At 40.6% G+C, this 25,146-nt stretch overlaps 1 long non-coding RNA gene across 1 annotated transcript in view; it reads left to right on the forward strand.

Annotated features, from left to right (window-relative positions):
* The window catches only part of LOC141097711 (uncharacterized), an 87,347-nt gene that overhangs the window by 43,750 nt on the left and 18,451 nt on the right, over positions 1 to 25,146 (forward strand). The window contains exon 2 of the long non-coding RNA XR_012234035.1: positions 14,869 to 15,494. This is a non-coding gene — a long non-coding RNA (uncharacterized lncRNA). The remainder of the gene's footprint in view (positions 1 to 14,868; positions 15,495 to 25,146) is intronic.

Consider the following 25,146-nt stretch of genomic DNA (forward strand, 5'->3'; position numbering starts at 1 on the left):
TTGGATTGATTCTTTTTATATCTTGAAAGATTGGGCATTTCTGATACCAAATATTTGCCACTAAGATGCACATCCAGTTTGCACTAGTTAAGTGCCGCTTTCAGAGATTAACAGCGGCATTTAATTAGTTTACAGCAGCAGGTGGATTGTGGTTCCACAAGCGGCTATTAGGGGCACATGATAGCTGATCAGACTAGCTGTCATGTGCTGGAAAAGGTGCGGGCTCAGTGTTGGAGCCCACACCAAAGAGGGAGAGGTGACCTATGATGGATATACACGTCACAGGTCGTTAAGGGCTTAAAAGAAGTGAGGTCCATTCTTGTGGTGTTTTCCACTAGGAAGGCTTTACATTGCAATAGAAGTAAATGGGAAGATGCCTGGGCACCTTCATTGCTAATTGCATTTAAAAAATAACTTAAAAATGCCAATGCAAAATGCTGGAAAGATGTTAGCCAAAAGTAAAACACAGGGAAAATGTCAGAAAAACAAGCAATTCCTGAAGCATGTTCCACTTGAAAACTGATATTTTTTCGAGAAAAAATGGGAATTTAAAATTTCTTACATATGCACGCTACATATTTTTCAGGCAGATTTCATCTGAAAATGCCTGGAAAAGTGATCAATAAACATAATAAATTATGAACATATGCACATCAATATTGTTTTACGTAGCTGTGCATATGTTCATAAGGCTGGAGTCACACTAAAGGTATGAAAAATCCATCCTAGTCTCCTTGCTGAGAGTCGCAGGAGGGTAATGCGAGTACAATCCGATTTCTCACATTTTTAACATGAGCTTTTACATACACCAATTCTCTGTCATTTACTCATCATTTTCAAAGGAAATATTCTTTAAAACACACAAGAGATGTATTACATACTTTAAATACAATTAGAATAGTTAGATATATAGATGTCAGTGACAAATACAATTACTACCGCATGTGTGCAAGTTACTGTACATGTATTTAATTAATAAAAGATTATTTTTTAGAAAAACATGGCAGGGGCTCCCACGCAATTTTTGTAACCAGCAGAGGGAAAGCCGACAGCTCAGGCAGATGTTTATAGTCTCTAAGATGCACCAATTCTGGCACTTAGCCTCGCTCTTCCCACTTGCCCTGTAGCGGTGGCAAGTGGGGTAATATTTGTGGGGAGTTGATGACACCTTTGCATTGTCTGGTGACATCAAGCCCCGAGGTTAGTAATGGAGAGGTGTCAATTTGGGGTCCCCGTTTTAATAGCTTGTAAAGACTAAGTATACAGTTGAGAGCTGATATTAATAGCCTGGAAAGCTCCATGGATATTACCCCTTCCCAGGCTATAAACATCTGCCCCCAGCCATCAGCTTTCCATCTGCTGGTTAAGAAAATTGTGTGGGAGGCCACCCCATTTTTTTCAGAAAAATAATCTTTTAATAATTAAATACATGTACAGTAATTTTCACACACACTGTACTAATATGCTTGTCACTGACATCTATGTATCTACCTATTCTGTATGTAATCCATCTCTCCTATCCTGTTGGCTCCTGCAGTGATTTTACAGAACATGGCAGATGAATTATCGGCTTTTCTTCTATCTATCTATCTATGCAATATAAATACATATATATGGTGTGTGTCACTGACATCTATATATCTATGTAGTCTATATGCACTGTATATATCTATGCTATCTATTCTATTCTAACCTGTCAGTGTGATTTTACTGTATGTGGCACATGAATTGCTGACTTTTCAAAGGACACTGGTGCATAAAAATCGAACAGCACTCGCATGGTCCGAGTGCTGTGCAATTTTTTTCTTGCACCTATAGGCTTGCATTGGCGAGTCTCGGCAATGTCTCGGCGACAATTGCAGCTTGCTGAGATTTTACAAACATTCTGGATACGCCTGAGAAAATAAACAGTGATGTGTGCTGCCCCACATATTAGCACTGGTCCGAGTGCTTTGCAATGTTTTCTAGCACAACACTCTAGCCAGTCATGGCTCTCGTCCAGCCATGTCTCAGATATCCCCACCATATCATAATTATGTTCCAACAACATTAACTCCAATTCCTCCATTTTGCAGGTGAGGCTTCTGGCATTAGTACACATGCACTTTATGTAGCTCTCTGTATCTCTATTCTTTCTTAAATTATTAACTGTTCTAACCCAACCCCCCATGCCACCCCCACCCCCAATTTCATTATTTGTGCCAAGGTCTCCATCTGCACTGTCTTCCCCTCCTATAAAAGTAATACCCTCCCCCGTCCCTAGTTTAAACACTCCTCCAACATTCTAGCCATTTTCTCCCCCAGCACAGCTACACCCTCCCCATTGAGGTGCAGCCCGTCCCTAGCATAGAACCTGTAGCCAACTGAGAAGTTGGCCCAGTTCTGCAGGAACCCAAAACCCTCCTTCCTACACCAATTCCTGAGCCACTTATTAACCTCCCTAATCTCCCGTTGCATCTCTGGCGTGGCACGTGCTACAGGAAGTATTTCCAAAAATACCACCTTGGAGGTCCTTATTTTAAGCTTACAGCCTAATTCCCTGAAATCATCTTTAAGGACCTTCCACCTACCTCTAACTTTGTCATTTGTGCCAATGTGCACCATGACCGCTGGATCCTCACCAGCCCCTCCAAGTAATCCGTCAACCCGATCAGTGATGTGTCGGACTCGAGCGCCAGGTAGGCAGCACACTGTTCGACGATCCCTGTCTTTGTGACAGATTGCCCTATCTGTTCCCCTAATAATTGAGCCTCCCACTATCAGAACCTATCTGGCCTGCCCTGCTCTCCTATTTCCCCCCTTACTGGAGCAGACACTCCTCCGGCTTTCAGAGGACATGCCTTGCTGCAGCAGTGCTACTCCTGCACTAAAACTCCCCTCATCTGCTAACTTAGCAAACTTATTGGGGTGTGCCAGAACTGTCACCCAGCTAGCTGCTTCATTGTCCTGCAGCTACAACCTAGCATCCCCCCCATCTATCCCATTGAGCATCTGCTCAGTGAGCAGAAGACTCCTTTCCATATTGTCTATGCATCTCAGTGTTGCTAGGTGCACATTTAGATCCAGTATCTGTGCTTCCAAATGCACAACGTGCTCACATTTCGCACAGCAGTATGCACCCTCGACCGGCTGTTCAAGGATTTCATACATGCGGCAAGACGTGCACTGGATGGCATTGGCAATAGTGGAGCACATCCTAATGGGGATTGCACCAGACAAAAAGATAAGCAAAAATAAATAAAAAGTATTAATAAAATATAACAGCAATTCAGTAATACCTCCCTTGGAAACCCCCATAATCCAAAAGTGCGATAAAAAAGATGGATGTAAATAAAAATGATACTGCTGAAAACGTCATCTTGTCCGGCAAAAGACAAGCCACTATATAGCTCCATAAGCAGAAAAATAAAAAAGTTATAACTCTCAGAATAAAGGGATGGAAAAATAATTATTTTTTTTCTATAAAATAGTTTATATTGTGTAAAAGCACCAAAACATAAAAAAAGATATAAATGAGGTATCGCTGTAATCGCACTGACCTGAAGAATAAAGCGGTCTTACCAATTTTACCACACGCGCAATGGTATAAAAATTCAAAAACAAAAGCAATTCCTGAAATGCTGGTATTTGTTCGTTCTGTCTCCCAAAAATTAGAATAGAAAGCGATTAAAAAAAGGTCAGGTGCCCAATATGGTACCAATAAAAACATCAGCTCATCCCGCAAAGGCAAGCCATCATGTGACTCTGTCAGCCGAAATATGAAAAAATTATAGCTCTCAAAATATGGTGATATAAAAACTACTTTTCGCAATAAAAAGCATCTTTTAGTGTGTGACTAAAGAATCAAAGGTTAACCACACACTCTTGAGACTTGTAGTGAAAATAAATGTCATTTATTACAACTTCCAATATCAGTGGTATAAGGGAGCAAATATTTACCAGTGACCTATGAATGTGCGGTGATCCTTTGACTCTTTAGCTACTGGGGTTCTTCAACCTGTTACACCAGCACCTCGACTGCTAGGACTGAGTGCATACTAACTGTTGTACTTCTAGTGTGTAACAGTAGCCAAACATAAAAACCCAATATAAATCTGATATCATTTTTATCGCAGCAACCCAAGGAATAAAGTTGTCTAATCACTTATACTGCACGAGAAATGGTGTAAAAAATAAATACAACCAATTCTTTTTTTCATTCTGCCTCTCAAAGATCACAGTAAGGCTCAGCACACTTTTATCCTGTGCTCTGGGCTGAGCGCTTACATCGGGGTTTACATGTAACTCTCTGAAATACATGATTCAAACAGAACCCCTGGCAGAAAATTCCATATAATGAGGCAGGTGGATGCACTGTCAATGCCATAGGACCTGTGATCCGACAGTGTCCGTCATTTTAGGATTGCATAAAAGTGCCATTGGCTACAGTTTTGTGCACTTCTGAAAAGGATACCGCTGAACAGAGGCCAGATGGAGTCCAGAGTAAATCTGCTTCCTCATTATAGTGAATGGATCCCTTGGGGGTTTCATCTGTCACGTCACTCAGAGATTTAGATGGAAGCCCCAAAGTAAGTACTCAGCGTAGAGCACCAGATAACTGTGATCCCAAACGTTATGTAAAATGTTCCCAATAAAAGCTACAACTCAATCCACAAAAAAAGCAAGTCCCCACTCAGATTTGTCATCTGTTAATGGAAATATAGGGACTTCAACAATACTGGTAGCACAAAAGCGCTGGAGAAGCGAAATGGCTCCTCACTCTTCAAAAGAAATTCAGCAAATTTTCCGCTCCCAAATTCAAATGCCCCCCTCCCTTCTGAACCCCAGCATGTATAAACCACATTTAAGGCCACATGTTTGGAATTTCTGTAGTGATGAAAGCCCACCTAACTTACAGGTGCTTGTCTCCAGAAGTATGAGCTGGGCATAATGTACTGGTGACTGCAGTGTACTGGTCCATATAGCATACTGGTCACTACAACGGCAGTTTGCAATTTTCACTCAGGAACATCCACTGCTGCCTTTTTCTGGAAAACACTAATAGAGTCAAAATCGTCACTACATCTGTAGATAAATTCCCAAAGGGTTCTAATTTCCAAAAGGTGGTCACTTGAGGGGGGGATTCTGCTTTTCTAGCACTTAGGGGCTCTTTATATGGAATCCGCAAACTAGTCTAATAAAATCTGCGCTCCAGGAGGCAAAGAGTGCTCTGTCCCTCCCGAATCATTCCGTATGGCAGCCACATATGGGATATTTCTACATTCAGCAGAAATCGTGGGACAAATTCTGTTGCCATTTTTACCCATTTCCCAATGTGAAAATGTAAAACTTGGGGCTTACACACAATCTTGGTGGTAAAAATGTAAATTATTATTTTTTCGCTGCCCATTGATATAAAAGTGACATACCTGTGGTGTCAAAATAATCACTGCACCCCCAAAATTAATTAATTGAGAAGTTTAAATGGTAAAATGGGGTCATTTATGGGGGCTTATGTTGTTCTGGCACCTCAGGGGCTCTGCCAATGTAACATGGCACCCTCAAACAAGTGCACTGTAATATGGCGCTACTTCCGTTCTGAGGTTTGCACTGTGCCTCAAAAGTAGTTTTTGACCACATATGGGGTATTGGTGAACTCAGGAGAAATTGCACAACAAAATTTGGGGTCCATTGTCTCCTTTTGCCCTTGTGAAAATACAAAATTTGTAGCTAAAAAAGACTTTTGCATGAAAATGTAATTTTTTTTATTTTCACGGCTTAACATTATAAACTTCTGTGAAGCACCTGGGGTTTCAAGATGCTCAATACACATCTAGATAAGGTCCCAAAGGGGTCTAGTTTCCAAAATGGTGTCATTTGTGGGGGGTTTCCACTACTATTTAGACATATCAGGGCTCTTCAAACGCGACATGGCATCCGCTAATTATTACATCAAATTTTGCATTCAAAAAGTCAAATGGCGCTCCTTCCCTTCCAAGCACTGACGTGCACCCAAACAGTAGTATGGGGTATCTGTGTACTCAGGAGAAATTGCACAACAAATTGTATGGAGCTATTTCTCCTGTTACCCTTATAAAATTCAAAATATGAGGCTAAAAAAGATTTGTTTGGAAAAAATGTAATTTTTTTTTTTTTTTTATTTCAACGGCTCTACATTATAAACTTCTGTGAAGCACCTGTGGGTCCAAGGTGCTCAATACACAACTAGATAAATTTTACATTCAAAAAGAGAAATGGCGCTCCTTTTCTTCTGAGCACTGCTCTGTGCCCAAACAGTAGACTTAGACTCCCACATACGGGATATCGGCATGCTCAGGAGAAATTGCACAACAAAATCTATGGTCCATTTTCTCCTGTTAGCCTTGCGAAAGATAAAAAAATAGGTCTAAATGAACATTTTTGTGAAAGAAAAGTAAATGTTTATTTTTTTCTTTCACATTCCAAAAATTCCTATGAAGCACCTGAAGGGTTAATAAACTTATTGACTGTCGTTTTGAGTAGAGATGAGCAACTTTATTCGGATATTGTCCACAAATCTGATTTTGACATATTTGAGCCATTTTTGATCACTATTCATGCTGAATGTTTCTCTTATAATCGGTTCTGAAGATATTCGGTAATTTCTACTCCCAGTAACTCTATGGGTATGAGCACACATTGCGAATTTCACTGTGGAATTTTCTGCGCAGATTCTGCATCTCTTGGCAGAAAACGCAGGTAAAAATCAGCATGGATTTGATGTGTTTTTGATGCATTTTTGTTGCTGATTTGATGCAGCTTTTCATGCATGTTTTTCATGCCGATTTGTCTGCGTTTTTGTAAGCTAAATAAAGATCTATTATTTAACAAAAAAAATTGTGATGTCATTTCTTTGTCCAACCTCTTATTTTACATACTCCATTGAAGAATGATGTTTACACACACAGATATATATATATATATATATATATATATAATCTATACAGTCATATGTTAAAGTTTGGGCACCCCTATTAATGTTAACCTTTTTTCTTTATAACAATTTTGGTTTTTGCAACAGCTATTTCAGTTTCATATATCTAATAACTGATGGACTCAGTTATACTTCTGGATTTAAATGAGGTCTATTGTACTAACAGAAAATGTGCAATCTGCATTTTAACAAAATTTGACCGGTGCAAAAGTATGGGCACCCTTATCATTTTCTTGATTTGAACACTCCTAACTAATTTTTACTGACTTCCTGAAGCACTAAATTGGTTTTGTAACCTCATTGAGCTTTGAACTTCATAGCCAGGTTTATCAAATCATGAGAAAAGGTATTTAAGGTGGCCACTTGCAAGTAGTTCTCCTATTTGATTCTCCTATGAAGAGTGGCATCATGGGCTCCTCAAAACAACTCTCAAATGATCTGAAAACAAAGATTATTCAACATAGCTTTTCAGGGGAAGGATACAAAAAGTTGTCTCAGAGATTTAACCTGTCAGTTTCCACTGTGAGGAACATAGTAAGGAAATGGAAGAACACAGGTACAGTTCTTGTTAAGCCCATAAGTGGCAGGCCAAGAAAAATATCAGAAAGGCAGAGAAGAAGAATGGTGAGAACAGTCAAGGACAATCCACAGACCACCTCCAAAGACCTGCAGCATCATCTTGCTGCAGATGGTGTCACTGTGCATCGGTCAACAATACAGTGCACTTTGCACAAGGAGAAGCTGTATGGGAAAGTGATGCGAAAGAAGCCGTTTCTGCAAGCACGCCACAAACAGAGTCGCCGGAGGTATGCAAAAGCACATTTGGACAAGCCAGTTACATTTTAGAAGAAGGTCCTGTGGACTGATGAAACAAAGATTGAGTTGTTTGGTCATACAAAAAGGCGTTATGCATGGAGGCTAAAAAACACAGCATTCCAAGAAAAACACTTGCAACCCACAGTAAAATTTGGTGGAGGTTCCATCATGCTTTGGGGCTGTGTGGCCAATGCCGGAACCGGGAATCTTGTTAAAGTTGAGGGTCGCATGGATTCAACTCCGTATCAGCAGATTCTTGACAATAATGTGCAAGAATCAGTGACGAAGTTGAAGTTACGCAGGGGATGGATATTTCAGCAAGACAATGATCCAAAACACCGCTCCAAATCTACTCAGGCATTCATGCAGAGGAACAATTACAATGTTCTGGAATGGCCATCCCAGTCCCCAGACCTGAATATCATTGAACATCAGTGGGATGATTTGAAGCGGGCTGTCCATGCTCGGCGACCATCAAACTTAACTGAACTGGAATTGTTTCGTAAACAGGAATGGTCACAAATACCTTCATCCAGGATCCAGGAACTCATTACTAGCTACAGGAAGTGACTAGAGGCTGTTATTTTTGCAAAAGGAGGATCTACGAAATATTAATGTCACTTTTATGTTGAGGTGCCCATACTTTTGCACCGGTCAAATTTTGTTAAAATGCAGATTGCACATTTTCTGTTAGTACAATAAACCTCATTTGAATCCAAAAATATAACTGAGTCCATCAGTTATTGGATATATGAAACTGAAATAGCTGTTTCAAAAACCAAAATTGTTATAAAGAAAAAAGGTTAACATTAATAGGGGTGCCCAAACTTTTACATATGACGGTAGATAGATAGATTGATAAATCTATCTATTTATCTATAGCTATATCTAGCTATAGATAGATAGATAGATAGATGGATCGATAGATACAGTAGATCTATAGATGGATACACAGTTCTATAGATAGATAGATCTATAGATAGATAGATCTGTAGATACATAGATAGATGGATGGATAGATAGATACTGTATATCTAATCTATCAATCTATAGATCTATCTATCTATCTATGTATCTATCTGTCTATCTATTGATAGATATATAAATGGATAGATGGCTAGATAAATCTATAGATAGATAGATTGATAATAACAAGCCTGATGTTTAGTAATAAACATAATGAAATGGTACATAAAGAGTTAAATAAAGACACACACGACACACGCAGTGCCGGGTATTGAGGTGCGAGATTCGTGCGAGTTTCTCACAAGTGTGACCCCGGCCTTAAACGCAATATCTGTTTAATTTAAAATAAAAAATGGTGTGGGCTCCCATGCAATTCTCTGTGCCAGAGAGGGAAAGCCAGTGATTGGGTGCCAATGCTTATGGCCTGGAAAGGGGTTAATACCCATGGATCTTCCCAGGCTATGAATATCAGCCTGCAGCTGTATATTTAGCCTTTACTGGCTATTAAAATAGGGGGACCCCCAAAAAATGATGTGGGGACCCTCTATAATTAATAGCCAGAAAAGGCTATGCAGACAGCAGCAGGCTGATATTAATAGCCTAGGAAGGGACCATGGTTATAGCCCCCCAGCTACAAACACCAGCTCACAACCGCCCCAGAAATGGCGCATCTGTGAGATGTGCCAATTCCAGAACTTAGCCTCTCTCTTCCCACTGCCGTGTAGCAGTGACATATTGGTAATAGTTGGGGGTTGATGTCACCTTTGTATTGTAAGGTGACAATAAGCCCGTTTAGTAAATGAGAGGCGTCAATAAGATACCTATCCATTACTAATCCTATAGTTGTTAAAGGGTTCAAAAAAGACACAGTCAGAAGTCTTTTAATGAAATAAAACACTACACACATTTTTTGCTATATTTATTGTACACCTAATCCATTCGATGCCCTCGATCTCCTGCAAAAAATAAAAAATGAACAAACACAAATACTCCCTGTCTGACATAATCCAACTAATAACGAGTGTCCCACGATGATCTCCCCTGTAGAAAAGTGACATCAAGTGATGTTATTGCTCAACAGGGCCTTCAGTGACACACTGACAAGAGATAATGGCTCCTGTAGTGCATCACTGAAGAGGTTACCTGAGTTCAGGCTCTCACTTTACGGCAATGCTGCGTGAGAATTTTCTCACACAGCGTAGCCGGTGAGAGAATGAACTCAGGTGACCTCTCTGCCGATGGCAGAGGGATACAGCGTGGAGGATTAGTGCATCACGGGAGGCCCTGTAGAACACGGACATCCCCCGATGTCAGTATTCTACATGGGAGATCGTCATGGGACACGCATTATTAACTGGACTACGACAGAGAGTATGTATAGGTTGGTTTTTTATTTTATTTTTTTGCTACAGGAGATCGAGGGCTTCGAGGACTAGGTGACTGGTGAGTATGTAGTGTATGTTAAATGTTGTTTGTACTGTATGTGTATATGTATGTACTGTCTGTTTTTTTACCATTGAACACAGCCATCATCTGATGGGATTACTGTCCCATCATCGGCAATGCTGTCACTGTCATATGTGACAGCATTCATAGCCGGATGTGGCAGTAGTCCCATCAGACAATGGCTGCCTACACAGACACACACACCAGCACACACACAGGGACACATGCAGACACACACAGACCCGCACACAGACATACAGATACACGCACACACACATACAAACTGACGCCCGCAGACAGACACGCACACAGACTCCGCCCACACACATTTCCTCCTCCCTATCTGCAGCATTTCTCGAACCCACATCCACAGCAAATCCACAGATCTTTTTACACCTGCAGTTTTGCTGCGGATTTGCCTGACTCAATGGAAATCAATGGGTGCAGAAACGCTGCAGATCCACAAAAAGAATAGATATGCTGCAGAAAAAACCCGCTGCAAATCTGCACAGATTTTTCCACAGCATGTGCACAACAGTTTTTAATTTCACATAGATTAACATTGGCTGTGCACTGCACTGTGGATCTGATGCAATTCCGCGCATCTAAAAACGCTGCAGAAACGCATCAAAATCCGCAACATGTGCACATAGCCTAATGACGTTTGGCAGTGTTCGACAAATATTGCAAAAACAATATTTGATTCCAATCACATTCTGAACTGAATCCAAACAAATTTGCTCATCTCTAGTTTTGAGTAACTTGAGTGGTGCAGTTTTTACCCTGTGAGACCAGAGCTCAGATCGCCCCTATGTAGCAGAATTACTGCATTGCTATGAGCTCCGATGACAGGGTGGCGCTCATAGCAATCCAGCATCAATAACCATAGAGGTCTCAAGGAGACCTCTCGTTGTTATGCCGACGAACTGATGATCTGATCTGATGAACTGATGGATAAGTAACTGGCTTAGTGATAGAAAGCAGAGGGTGGTTATAAATGGTATTTTCTCTAACCGGGTCGCTGTGACCAGTGGGGTACCGCAGCGGTCGGTGTTGCGACCTATTCTCTTCAACATATTTATTAACGATCTGGTAGAAAGTTTGCACAGTAAAATATTGATATTTGCAGATGATACAAAACTATGTAAAGCAGTCAATACAAGAGAAGATAGTATTCTGCTACAGATGGATCTGGAAAAGTTGGGAACTTGGGCCGAAAGGTGGCAGATGCAGTTTAACAATGATAAATGTAAGGTTATACACATGTGAAAAAGGAATCAATATCACCATTACACACTGAACGGTAAACCACTGGGTAAATCTGACATGGAGAAGGACTTGGGGATCCTAGTTAATGATAAAATTACCTGGAGCAGCCAGTGCCAGGCAGCGTCAACCAAGGCAAACAGGATCATGGGGTGCATTAAAAGAGGTCTGGATACACATGATGAGAGCATTATACTGCCTCTGTACAAATCTCTGGTTAGACCGCACATGGAATACTGTGTACAGTATTGGGCACCGGTGCTCAGGAAGGATATAATGGAACTAGAGCGGGTACAAAGGAGGGCAACAAAATTAATAAAGGGGATGGGGGAACTACAATACCCAGAGAGATTAGCAAAATTAGGATTATTTAGTCTAGAAAAAATATGACTGAGGGGCGATCTAATAACCATGTATAAGTATATAAGGGGACAATACAAATATCTCTCCGAGGATCTGTTTATACCAAGGAAGGTGATGGTCACAAGGAGGCATTCTCTGCGTCTGGAGGAGAAAAGGTTTTTCCACCAACATAGAAGAGGATTCTTTACTGTTAGGGTAGTGAGAATCTGGAATTCCCTGCCTGAGGAGGTGGTGATGGCGAACTCAGTCGAAGGGTTCAAGAGAGACCTGGATGTCTTCATGGAGCGTAACAATATTGTATTTTACAGTTATTGTTAGGTTCTTTAGAAGGACGTAGATCTGGGGATTTATTCTGACAGAATTTTATAGGCTGAACTGGATGGACTAATGTATTTTTTCGGTCTTACTAACTATGTTACTATCACCACGTGACGGGGGTCAGCGGTGTGCGTATTTCCTGCCCGATGGCCGGAAGCGCGAGGTAAATTCCGCTGTCAGAGTTTGAAAGCGGCATTTAACTAGTTAATAGGCGCTGGTGGATCTCGCGATTCCACCTGTGCCTATTTCGGGCACATGTCAGCTGTTCAAAACAGCTGACATGTCACGGCTTTGATGCGGGCTCACCGCCGGAAGCCACATCAAAACGGGGGTACTGCCATCGGACCTACTATCCAATGGCAGTAAGGAGTTAAAAAAGCTGTTCATGATATCATCACGGCTTTACCAGAGGTAAATGTGTCATCTAAGTATGTGTAAAAATAATTTCATATGAAGATTACTATTTAGACTTTTCTATTTTAAATCAACCTCAATATTATACATAGAAGTGAGCAAATGATTTGAAGGACGAGTAAACTCTCCTTATGTGCTGTATTTTATATAATGTAGGTCATCAGATTTTCTAGCTGAGTGAAGGTGTAATCACATAACGTTAATTTATGACCTCGCTATATCATTCTGAGATCTAATCACATCCAATGGAAACTAATCCAACGTGTGGTCAGAAATATACTGTCTGTATCTAACACTGACAGAAAATTGATAAATATTAATGTATTCTTTTCTTTTTTTGTTTATTGTGTGAATTATTTTTGTCCGGACATATATTATTTCACACATATGGTATTTATTATTTGTAATCATTAACATTTAATTATTAGATTTATTTTTTATTCATTTGTAATTTAAAATAATGATAGTAATAAAGAGATCTGCACATTTTTTCTCTAATTTGAGAAAACAAATTAAAATAAAACATACATAGTTTAAAAGAATAAAAAAGACAAATTAGACCATTTATATGATAAAGAGTATAAAAGGCAATATCTAGACTGATTAGTTAGCCAGGGTATTACATTTATTTTGTTTTTTTTTTTCATTTTTTTTATTTTCTCATTGTTTTAGAGCAATGTCTTTAGTCTCATTACTATCTAGAGCAGTGAAAGTTTCAAGTCTGGTGCCTACCAGGAGTCTCAAATAATGAGGTTTTATAATATGATCTCTTTTTTTGCTCTCAGTCACATGCGCTCCGAATACAGGGGAATTGTGGAAGTGTGTGCATTGCATGACCCAATATATGGTATTCGGAAGTGACATCAAGTGACTGCAGATATCTGATATACTTCAGAGCTGGCAGTCAATTCTAATGCTGGGTCGTGCTTACAGCTGCCGCCCACAATGCTGTGAGTGGAGACTGCTGTCACGTTGACACCTGTATGACGGAAAGCTGGTGGCTTGGATGAATAAAGGTAATTTTCTCCAGGGTGCAGCACTTTCAGTATAGCAACCTGGCACTTTTCTAACCCTCTTAACTTGCAGAGTAACCCTATAACTGCAGGTTAAAAGTGTTATCTGACGGGACAGGTTTCCTTAGGTCTGAAGTTTTGTACAACAGTCTTATTGAAGGCAGCATGAGTAAGGTGCTCTAAATCATTAAAAGGTAGGTGCCTCTTAATTAATTTGGTGTATCTTATAACTGATGGACAATTTTGCTAGAAATATTACTCCAGACGGGGACAGTTGTACATTTCTGATGGAATTGTCGCATGAGCAGTGATGAATTTTGCCAAGTGGACATAGCCATGCCCTGTCCTGTCCCAACTCCTCTAAAACTCGCAAAATTTAATTTTCAGTTGTACAAACATGTTGCGATATTTCAAGTCATTTTATGCCAGAATTCTGAAAAAACACATTGATCAATTGCCCCTAAGGTGTTTACAACTGGCTGTCAGTAAATTAAACCACAGATGACGAATTATCGGTTGGGGGATTCGGTGTCAGACTCAGAGGTGTATGAGGTTTTCTGGAACCTGATGCAAGAATTCAGTTTCCCTCCACACCCCAAGCACATATGGAATTTGCACACTTAGGCCGGCGTCACACTAAAAGTATGGAAAATCAGTCCAAGTCTCCCTGTTGAGAGTCGCACGAGTGTTCTCCGTATGGTCATCCTTGTGTAATGTGTTTGCAATGCGATGATGTTTTTTCTCCCACCCATGTATTCACATGGCCCATGTATTCACATGGCATCAGTAAGGCTTCCACATGACATGCGTATGGCTTTTAATTTTTCACTGATGTTTCACATTAAATTAAATGGCTCAATGGCCTGAAATGAATAATCAGGGAGCCTATATATTGGCTCCACAACAAGTTTCCTCCTCCAGTCTTTCAAATAGAGGCCCTGCTGGTGCATTGGTGAATACAAACAGGCAATCCCCACATGTATTCAGGCTGGCTAGGAGCTGAAATTCATGCAACTACGGTGACAGAAAATAAATCTCCCAGCACATCCAAATACTCGGAGATCACCCGAGTGTGCTCGGGAAATCTCGAGTAATGAGTATACTTGCTCATCACTAATTGCTTCATCACATTTTGTCATTTTCACTCCCTGATGTTTGTGTTAATGATCTGTTCCTTAGCACTGAATAGTGTTGTCTCTTGTTGAGGCAGGGCTTAGTTTGGTATGTAGCTTACTTTTATGATGACCTATACTGCTAAGATTACGCAGGGAGATTTAAATTTCTAAATTTCTGTTTGTTTCTTATTAATTTTAGATTTCTATCCACTGGTACTCCTATGCTGCACTTCATCTGGAGTTTTTGATTGGGAAATCCACCATCTCAGGCATTGTACGTTCTACTTGTGCAGAAATATGGGCACACCTTCATAATTCTGTAATGCCTGAGCTCAAAAAAGAAGACTGGCTGTGGATAGCCTGTGGCTTTGAAGAAATGTGCCAGTTCCCCAACTGCATAGGATCCCTGGATGGGAAGCACATCCGTGTTCATAAGCCGCCAAACTCAAGGTCCCAATATTACAATTACAAACAATTTTTTTCTGTAGTGCTGTTGGCCCTGGTCGACAGCACATACAGGTTTAGAATTGTCGATATTGGGGCCTATGGGAGAACTGGAGAATCCAGAGTCTTCAATTCTTCCATAATTGGTCAGTGGCTGCAAAGTAATGATTTGGACATCCCACCCCCATGTCTCCTAGCGGGGTCAAGTTTGGAAGCGGTTCCATATATCATAGTTGCTGATGAGGCCTTTTAATTGAACTGCAATGTCATGATGCCATATCCACCAAGAGCCCTGGACCACCCATGCCGAATATTTAATTATCAGCTATCCCGCGCACGACGATTGATGGAGTACGCCTTTGGAATCCTCTGTGCAAAATGGTGGGTACTGATGTCAGCCATACAACTAAGTAAAGCAAATGTAAATGGTGTAATTAAAGCGTGTGTCATCCTTCACAACTTCACGAGGATCCATGACTGCCATCAAATGATGCTGATGATGGAGTCTACTGTATGTAAATAATGTCATGGCCACAACACATGTTCATAATCCATGTCGTCAGCCCTCTGGCCTTAAAGAGCGGGACATGTTTACCAATCATTTTATTGAAAACCAATTATTTTGTTGAAAATGGTGCATGAATCTATCACAATTTGTAGGGCACCTCTGGCAAACAGCCTCACCACACGTGGAACTGTACGCATATACCGTACAAGACTCTGTCCATATGCCTTCTCACCATTATCATTAAAAGTGCGTGATATAGTCCAAAACACCAGTGTCTTCTTGGCACCTGTTACCAGTGTTGGGAAGTTCCCTCCTTCGCTGGACCCAGTGTGGGATGGCCACAGCCTGTGATGAGGTATCCAGGGGTAGCGTAGGACTACTACTATGTCCACATTCATCTTCATCTCAATTGGACTCCTGTCCTGCAGAAGGTCGTGGTGGTAGTGGTTAATTTGCTGCTGATGGTGCAGAAGAAGGTTCAGCCACATCGTCAACTGACCTCAGAATCAGATGCTGTTTTTTGTTCAGTAATGTTGGAGTCAGTTCTGTTATTTGTCAAAATTAAAATTTACAATACAAATTAACTGAAGTACCTTAAGGCCAAGTATCAAATTTTCTATCATGCATGCACTTACGAACGTAGATCCAGAATGGAAGCAAGGAAATTCAATTGGTTATAATATATATATTTGCTCTTTTTAGTGGCTGCTGCACCACTGCTGGCCCGCTGCTGGCGCTCATGGTAGTACTGACCACAGCATCTGCGCCACCGTGTTGTGACATCAGACATTGCAAAGTAACACAATAAATTATTCTAAGTGTAATCACCTTGTTTGCATTTAGAAAGATAGGCAACAGTGTAAAGTTGCATTCAACTTGCCAAGTGTAAAGGGAAAAACAAGCCAGACATTCTAAAGAACATCACGTAGCATAATGATATCTTATTTTGTTATGGCCTTTTTACTTAATTACTATTGTGAAGTTTTTATTTTACTTACTAATTTCCTGCTGGACCTCACGAGTACTTTCCTCATAATTGGGGAACATCTGGCAGCATATGCGTCTCCAAGCTGCATCCTTTCTATTGCAATCGCGCTAGTCCCATAGTTCAGGCCTCTCCTGCACCAGAACAATCAGCATTTCACATTAATATGCCTGCCATGTTGCTGGTATCCGTGAAGTCATGTTCCTGGCTTTTTTATAGGTTGCTAGGAAAATTTGCATGCTAAGCTTCCTGTTCTTGGCTGATGCACTTTCCTGCCAGCTGGAAAATGTGTATTTGTCGCAATTTACACAGATGTTTCATGTGGCGTCTGAGTTTTTCTTGCACCCATAGGCTTGCATTGGCGAGTCTCGGACAATATATGCGCACAATCTCAGCATGCATCGAATATGCCTGAGAAAAACTACGGTGATGTGAGCTGCCTCGTAGAATATCACTGGTCCGAGTGATATGCGGTGTTTTCTCGCATAGCACTTTTCCATATTCTACTGTAGTGTTACGCCGGCCTTAGTCACATGCAGACGAGCTGCTCTTTCTAATTCATTGTTCAGTGAAAAACTGAGAGGAGCAGGAAGAGAAGTTCATTGTCAAGTTAACGTAAGTATGAAAATCGCATATGAATGAAGTGGCCATGTGATGACTGCGAGAACTGCAGGGACACCAGCTAACTCACTGCCCCGGCCTTGTGGCATAGTCTCCATCATGTTCCTGCTTCCTTCCTTAAAGCATGGGATCACAGCTGATTCCAGTATCTATCGATTAAAAACAACTTTTGTTCATGGGAAAACCCCTTTTTAATTTAGGAAGTGCTGGAATATCTTAGAAGGTGGGTTTGTTTGAGTATTTTCTGTGAATACTCTTCCTTTAAAACATTATCTAATATACAGTATACTTACCTTGTAATGTCTTCACGTCCTGTTCCATCCAGATGTGTCCGGATCCCAGAATTCCAAGCGGCGGAAGTTCACCTACTGCCATATTGGGACACCCAAGTGATGGGTTTCTTAATATGGAAACTGCTGGTGGTACCAGCCTCTTGCGCGGTACCACCAGCGGAACACCGTCGTGAACATGCCGCCTCCGGGATCAGTCAAATGATTCACTAACCGCCGCTATCTTTGTACAGGAAGAGCACATACACAGTTTTAATGTGACCCCAGCTATCTGTCTGCACAAAGATGGCGGCGGTCTGATTTACTGCGCCTGTGCGAATTCCACGCAGGCGCAGTGAATCATTCGGCTGATCCCGGTGGCAGATGCGCAACGTGTCTACAGGCAGAGGAAGCCGGTCACATTAAAGGGGTTTTCCCACGAACGAAAGTTCATTTTAAAAATTGTCTGTGTCTGACTGTGTATGGAGCATACCACATCTCCTGGGCTGGGGAGGAAGCAAAAGACAATACTGACATTACAGCAGGGGATCACAGAGGATTCATTTTGTGAGGTAAAATATTTCACTGACTGTTTTTAAACAATATTTTACCTCACAAAATATATCCTCTGCAATCTCCTGCTGTAATGTCAGTATTGTCTTTTGCTTCCTCCCCTGCCCAGGAGTTGTGGTATGTTTTGTACACGGTCAGGCACAGGGGTGAGAGAGACAGAACACAGGGGGGAGACAGATCAAATGGGACAGCACATGAGGGGAGAACACAGCACAGGAAGGAGAGAGACAGCAGACAAGGGGGATAACATATGGGGTAGACAGGTTATAGAACAAAGCACAGACAGGAGAAGTCAGCACATTGGGAAAGAGAGAGAGTGGATAGGTGGGTGAGCAGATGGGCAGGAGAGATTCTCAATGCTGCAAAGTCTACCCCCATAGTGACATTACCGCCCTCACGATGCGATAGCATCGGGCCTCCATCTAGTCACTCCATAAATATCAAAAAAACCTTACAGTATATAACTAAAGAGAGAATATCTGAAATTCACACTAAAGGAATTGTTCCAGCTAGCAAACACTTGTCCATATGTTAGGACTTGAGACCCTCTTCTAAACATAGAGCCCCTGCAAAGTGTGTGAAAATGGATGAGCACTATATGATTCTACATTTCTCCTGCATCTATTACTTTCGTAGAAATGTGAAAGTGCCTGAAGAATTTTCAGGCAATGACAACTTAACACTGACGGCTTCAGTCCCACTACTATCAAATAATCATGAGTAGGTCTTCTTCGGGGTCCTGCTACTATCGTAATTCTCTAATATAATTTATAAATCAAATTTACATGTGGAGTAATATAGCTAATAATGATTAAGGAAATGATTATTAGAAATAAAAATGCATTTTTCATATGTCGTGTGATTGGATCATCATTTTCCTGTGTGTTGCTTTTGATATCACATTTTCCAAAACAAGGGAGGACAGATTGAATTTTCAGCTTGTTCACCAAACAAAATACAAAGTGTATATTTCTTGTAGCTCTCTGCAAAAGTCTTGGTGAAAGCAATTCAGAGGAATAGTGTACAGAATTGGTTACCATACTATAAAAACACATAAAAGACCAATAAAGAGCACAGAAACGAGCAGGAAATCAATTCAAGGCTTAAAATGTAAGACATCTGGAAACAACATTTTAAGAACTTGATATTGTTTTTAGAGTAGACAATGGAGCATATGTAATCTGATGTACAAATATGTAAATAAAACAAGCAAAACAAGTGTTCAGAAAAAATAACTCAATGTAGAAGACAGCAGCAAGAAATGTGAATGTTATAACAAATACTGTAAATGTATTATATTGTCGCAATGTTTCCCTTAAAAGATATATTTTATTAGGCTATAAATACTGCATGAAATATTCAGTTTGTTCACTAGTGGTTCAATCAGCTGGGAAGAGTTAGAGCTCATTCACACTTCCAAATTTCATGTACGAGTGCTATGTGTGTTTGAGGCCATTCACATGTATGTGATTTTTCACAGACAGAGAGGTCTGTGTAAAATCATGGATACATAATGTGTAACATCCCAGTGCAGTCCGATTTTCATGGACTGTCAGGTTGGAGAAGGTGGAGAAACTTTTTTTTTTACACTTCTTAACCCCTTTCTGCCATATGACGTACTATCTGGTCAATATGCCCTGGGACTTAATTCCCAGGGACGGGATAGTACATCATAGCGATCAGCAGCGCCCACGTGGTGAGCGCCGCTGATCGCGGCCAGGTGTCAGCTGATTATCACAGCTGACACCCAGCAATATGTGTCAGGGGCGGTCACGGACCACCCCCAACACCTTTACCCCTGGCACACTGAGATCAAACACAATCGCAGTCTACCGGGGATTTAGGGAAGCATCGGCAGGGAGGGGACTCCCTCCATGCTTCCCTGCGACCCCCACAGCAGCGCTGCTCCGGGGGTCTCCTTCCCTGCAGGTCCCCGGATCCAAAATGGCGGCGGGGACCTTCGGAGACCTGCAGGGAGCCAGCTTCCTCAGTGCCTGTAAAGCGCAGGCACGAGGAAGCCTTCTGAACAGCCTTCTGTCACAGCGATCTGATGTGACAGATCAGCGATCAGCGATCTGTCACATGACAGTTATGCCCCCCCCTGGGACATTGTAATAAAGTTAAAAAAAAGTGTAAAAATAATTTATAAAAAATCGCTAAATAAATTAAAAAAAAAAAAAAATTCCCTAATAAATTCATTTTTTGGAAATAATAAAAAAAACAATAAAAGTACACATATTTGGTATCGCCGCGTCCATAACGACCCACCCTATAACACTGTCCCACTAGTTAACCCCTTTATTGAACCCCTTAAAAAATAAAAATGAAAAACGAAACAAAAAATAAAGATTTATCATCATACCGCCGAACAAAAAGTGCAATAACGCGCGATCAAAAAGACGGATATAAATAACCATGGTACCGCTGAAAACGTCATCTTGTCCCACAAAAAAAGAGCTGCCATACAGTGTCATCAACAAAAACATAAAAAAGTTATAGCTCGCAGAATAAAGCGATGCAAAAATAATTATTTTTTATATAAAATTGTTTTCATTGCATAAAAGCACCAAAACATAAAAAAGACATAAATGAGGTATTGCAGTAACCATACTGACCTGAAGAATAAAACTGCCTCAATTTTACAGCATGCGGAGTGGTGTAAGCGCACCACCCAAAAGAAATTCTTGAAATGCTGGCTTTTGTTCATTCTGCGTCCAAAAAAATCGGAATAAAATGCGATCAAAAAATGTCACATGCCCGAAAATGGTACCCATAAAAACGTCAACTCGTCCCACAAAAAATAAGACCTCAAATGACTCAGTTGGTCAAAATATGGAAAAATTATAGCTCTCAAAATGTGGTGATGCAAAAACTATTTTTACAATAAAAAGCGTCTTTCAGGGTGCGACAGCTGCCAAATATAAAAACCCGCCGTATATAGTAAATCAAACCCCCCTTTATCACCCCCTTAGTTAGGGAAAAAAATAAAATTCAAAAAATGTATTTATTTCCATTTTCCCATTAGGGTTAGGGCTAGGATTAGGGTTAGGGGTGTGTTGGGGTTAGGATTGGAGTTAGAATGGGGATGTTTCCACTGTTTAGGCACATCAGGGGCTCTCCAAACGCAACATGGCATCTGATCTCAATTCCAGCCAATTCTGCACTGAAAAAGTCAAATGGTGCTCCTTCCCTTCCAAGCTCTGCCATGTGCCCAAACAGTGTTTACCCCCACATATGGGGTATCAGCCTACTCAGGACAAATTGCAAAACAACTTTTGGGGTCCAATTTCTCCTGTTACCCTTAGAAAATAAAAAATTGGGAGCAAAAATATCATTTTTGTGGAAAAAAATATGATTTTTTTTATTTTCATGCCCGGGCATTATAAACTTCTGTGAAGCACTTGGGGGTTCAAATTGCTCACCACACATCTAGATAAGTTCCTTGGGGGGTCTAGCTTCCAAAATGGGGTCACTTGTGGGGAGTTTCAACAGTTTAGGCACATCAGAGGCTCTCCAAACACGACATGACACCCACAGACCATTCCATCAAAGTCTGCATTCCAAAACATCACTACTTCCCTTCCAAGCCCCGATGTGTCTACATACAGTAGTTTTCTCCCACATATGGGGTATCAGCATACTCAAGACAAATTGGACAACAACTTTTGGGGTCCAAGTTCTCCTGTTACCCTTGGGAAAATGGAAAAATTGGGGACTAAAAGATCATGTTTGTGGAAAAAATATGACTTTTTTTTTCACGCCCGGGCATTATAAACTTCTGTGAAGCCCCTGGGGGTTCAAAGTGCTCACCACACATCTACATAAGTTCCTTGGGGGGTCTAATTTCCATAATGGTGTCATTTGTGGGGGTTTCCACTGTTTAGGCACATCAGGGGCTTTCCAAATGCGGCATGGCGTCCAATCCCAATTCCAGCCAAAAAAGTCAAATGGCGCTGCTTCCCTTCTGAGCTCTGCCATGCGCCCAAATAGTGGTTTACCCCGACATATGGGGTATCAGCGTACTCAGGACAAATTGCACAATAACTTCTGGGGTCCTGATACCCTTGGAAAAATAAAAATTGAGGGTAAAAAGTTCATTTTTGTGGAAAAAATATGATTTTGTAATTGTACGGCTGTATGTTATAAACTTCTGTGAAGCCCTTGGGGGTTCAAAGTTCCACCACACATCTAGATAAGTTCCTTGGGGGGTCTAGTTTCCAAAATTGGGTCACTTGTGGGGGGTTTCCACTGTTTAGGCATATCAGGGGCTCTCCAAACGTGACATGGCATCCGATCTGAATTTCAGCCAATTTTTCATTGAAAAAGTCAAACGGCGCTCTTTCCCTTCTGAGCTCTGCCATGCGCCGAACAGTGGTTCCCCCCCTCATATCAGCTGTCAGTGTACTCAGGAGAAATTGCACAATAACTTTTGCAGTCTAATTTCTCCTGTAACCCTTGGTAAAATAAAAAAATTTGGACCTGAAGTAATTTTTTTGTGAAAAAAATTTAAATGTTCATTTTTTTAAACATTCAAAAAATTCCTGTGAAGCACCTGAAGGGTTAATAAACTTCTTGAATGTGGTTTTGAGCACCTTGAGGGGTGCAGTTTTTAGAATGGTGTCACTTTTGGGTATTTTCTATCATATAGAGCACTCAAAGTGACTTCAAATGTGATGTGGTCCGTAAAAATAAAATGGTGTTGCAAAAATGAGAAATCGCTGGTCAACTTTTATCCCTTATAACTTCCTAACAAAAAAAGTTTTGGTTCCAAAATTGTGCTGATGTAAAGTAAACATATGTGAAATGCTATTTATTAAGTTTTTTGTGTGCCATATCTCTGTCATTTAAGGGTATAAAAATTCAAATTTGGAAAATTGGGAAATTTTCTACATTTTTGTCAAATTTCAGTTTTTTTTCACAAGTAAATGCAAGTTATTTGAATGAAATTTTACCACTATCATGAAGTACAATATGTCACGAGAAACCAATGTCAGAATCACCGGGATCCATGGAATCGTTTCAGAGTTATTACCTCATAAAGGGACAGTGGTCAGAATTGTAAAAATTGGCCCGGTCATGAACGTGCAAACCACCCTTGGAGGTTAAGGGGTTAATTCACCCTTTCATACACCCCGGACCATTTTTCGTTTTTTCATTTCAGTTTTATGCGCCCCTTCTTCCCAGAGCCATACTTTTTTATTTTTCCGTCAATATGGCAATGTGAGGGCCTGTTTTTTGTGGTATGAGTTGACTATTTGATTTGTTTTACTATATAGTGCACTGGAAAATGGGAAAAAAATTCAAAGTGAGGTGAAATTGCAAAAAAAAGTGCAATTCCACACTTATTTATTAGATTTTTATCAAGTTCACTAAATTATAAAACTGACCTAATATTATGATTCACCAGGGCATGAATTTCTAGACACCAAACATGTACAGTTGTGGCCGAAAAGTATTGACACCCCTGCAATTTTGTCAGATAATACTCAGTTTATTCCTGAAAATGATTGCAAACACAAATTCTTTGTTATTATTATCTACATTTAATTTGTCTTAAATGAAAAAACACAAAAAGAATTGTCCTAAAGCCAAATTGGATATAATTCCACGCCAAACAAAAAAAGAGGGTGGACAAAAGTATTTGCACTGTTCGAAAAATCATGTGATGCTTCTCTAATTTATGTAATTAACAGCACCTGTAACTTACCTGTGGCACCTAACAGGTGTTGGCAATAACTAAATCACACTTGCAGCCAGTTAATATCGATTAAAGTTGACTCAACCTCTGTCCTGTGTCCTTGTGTGTACCACATTGTGCATGGAGAAAAGAAAGAAGACCAAAGAACTGTCTGAGAACTTGAGAAACCAAATTTTAAGGAAGCATGAGCAATCTCAAGGCTACAAGTCCATCTCCAAAGACCTGAATGTTCCTGTGTCTACTGTGCGCTGTGTCATCAAGAAGTTTAAAGCCCATAGCACTGTGGCTAACCTCCCTAGATGTGGACGGAAAAGAAAAATTGACAAGAGATTTCAACGCAAGATTGTGCGGATGTTGAATAACGAACCTCGACTAACATCCAAACAAGTTCAAGCTGCCCTGCAGTCCGAGGGTACAACAGTGTCAACCCTTACTATCCATCGGCATCTGAATGAAAAGGGACTGTATGGTAGGAGACCCAGGAAGACCCCACTTCTTACCCCGAGACATAAAAAAGCCAGGCTGGAGTTTGCCAAAACTTACCTGAAAAAGCCTAAAACATTTTGGAAGAATGTTCTCTGGTCAGATGAGGCAAAAGTAGAGCTTTTTGGGCAAAGGCATCAACATAGAGTTTACAGGAGAAAAAAAGAGGCATTCAAAGAAAAGAACACGGTCCCTACAGTGAAACATGGCGGAGGTTCCCTGATGTTTTGGGGTTGCTTTGCTGCCTCTGGCACTGGACTGCTTGACCGTGTGCATGGCATTATGAAGTCTGAAGACTACCAACAAATTTTGCAGCATAATGTAGGGCCCAGTGTGAGAAAGCTGGGTCTCCCTCAGAGGTCATGGTTCTTCCAGCAGTGAAGATGACCCAATGACCCAAAACACACTTCAAAAAGCACTAGAAAATGGTTTGAGAAAGCACTGGAGACTTCTAAGGTGGCCAGCAATGAGTCCAGACCTGAATCCCATAGAACACCTGTGGAGAGATCTAAAAATGGTAGTTTAGAGAAGGCACCCTTCAAATATCAGGGACCTGGAGCAGTTTGCCAAAAAAGAATGGTCTAAAATTCCAGCAGAGCATTGTAAGAAACTCATTGATGGTTACCAGAAGCGGCTGGTCACAGTTATTTTGGCTAAAGGTTGTGCAACCAAGTATTAGGCTGAGGGTGCCAATATTTTTGTCTGGCCCATTTTTGGAGTTTTGTGTGAAATGATCAATGTTTTGCTTTTTGCTTCATTCTCTTTTGTGTTTTTTCATTTAAGACAAATTAAATGAAGATAATAATACCAAAGAATTTGTGTTTGCAATCATTTTCAGGAAGAAACTGAGTATTATCTGACAGAATTGCAGGGGTGTCAATACTTTTGGCCACAAC

The sequence above is a fragment of the Dendrobates tinctorius genome, unplaced genomic scaffold, assembly GCF_039654945.1.
Source record: "Dendrobates tinctorius isolate UK_male_01 unplaced genomic scaffold, ASM3965494v1 ptg000003l, whole genome shotgun sequence".
Lineage (NCBI taxonomy): Eukaryota > Metazoa > Chordata > Amphibia > Anura > Dendrobatidae > Dendrobates > Dendrobates tinctorius.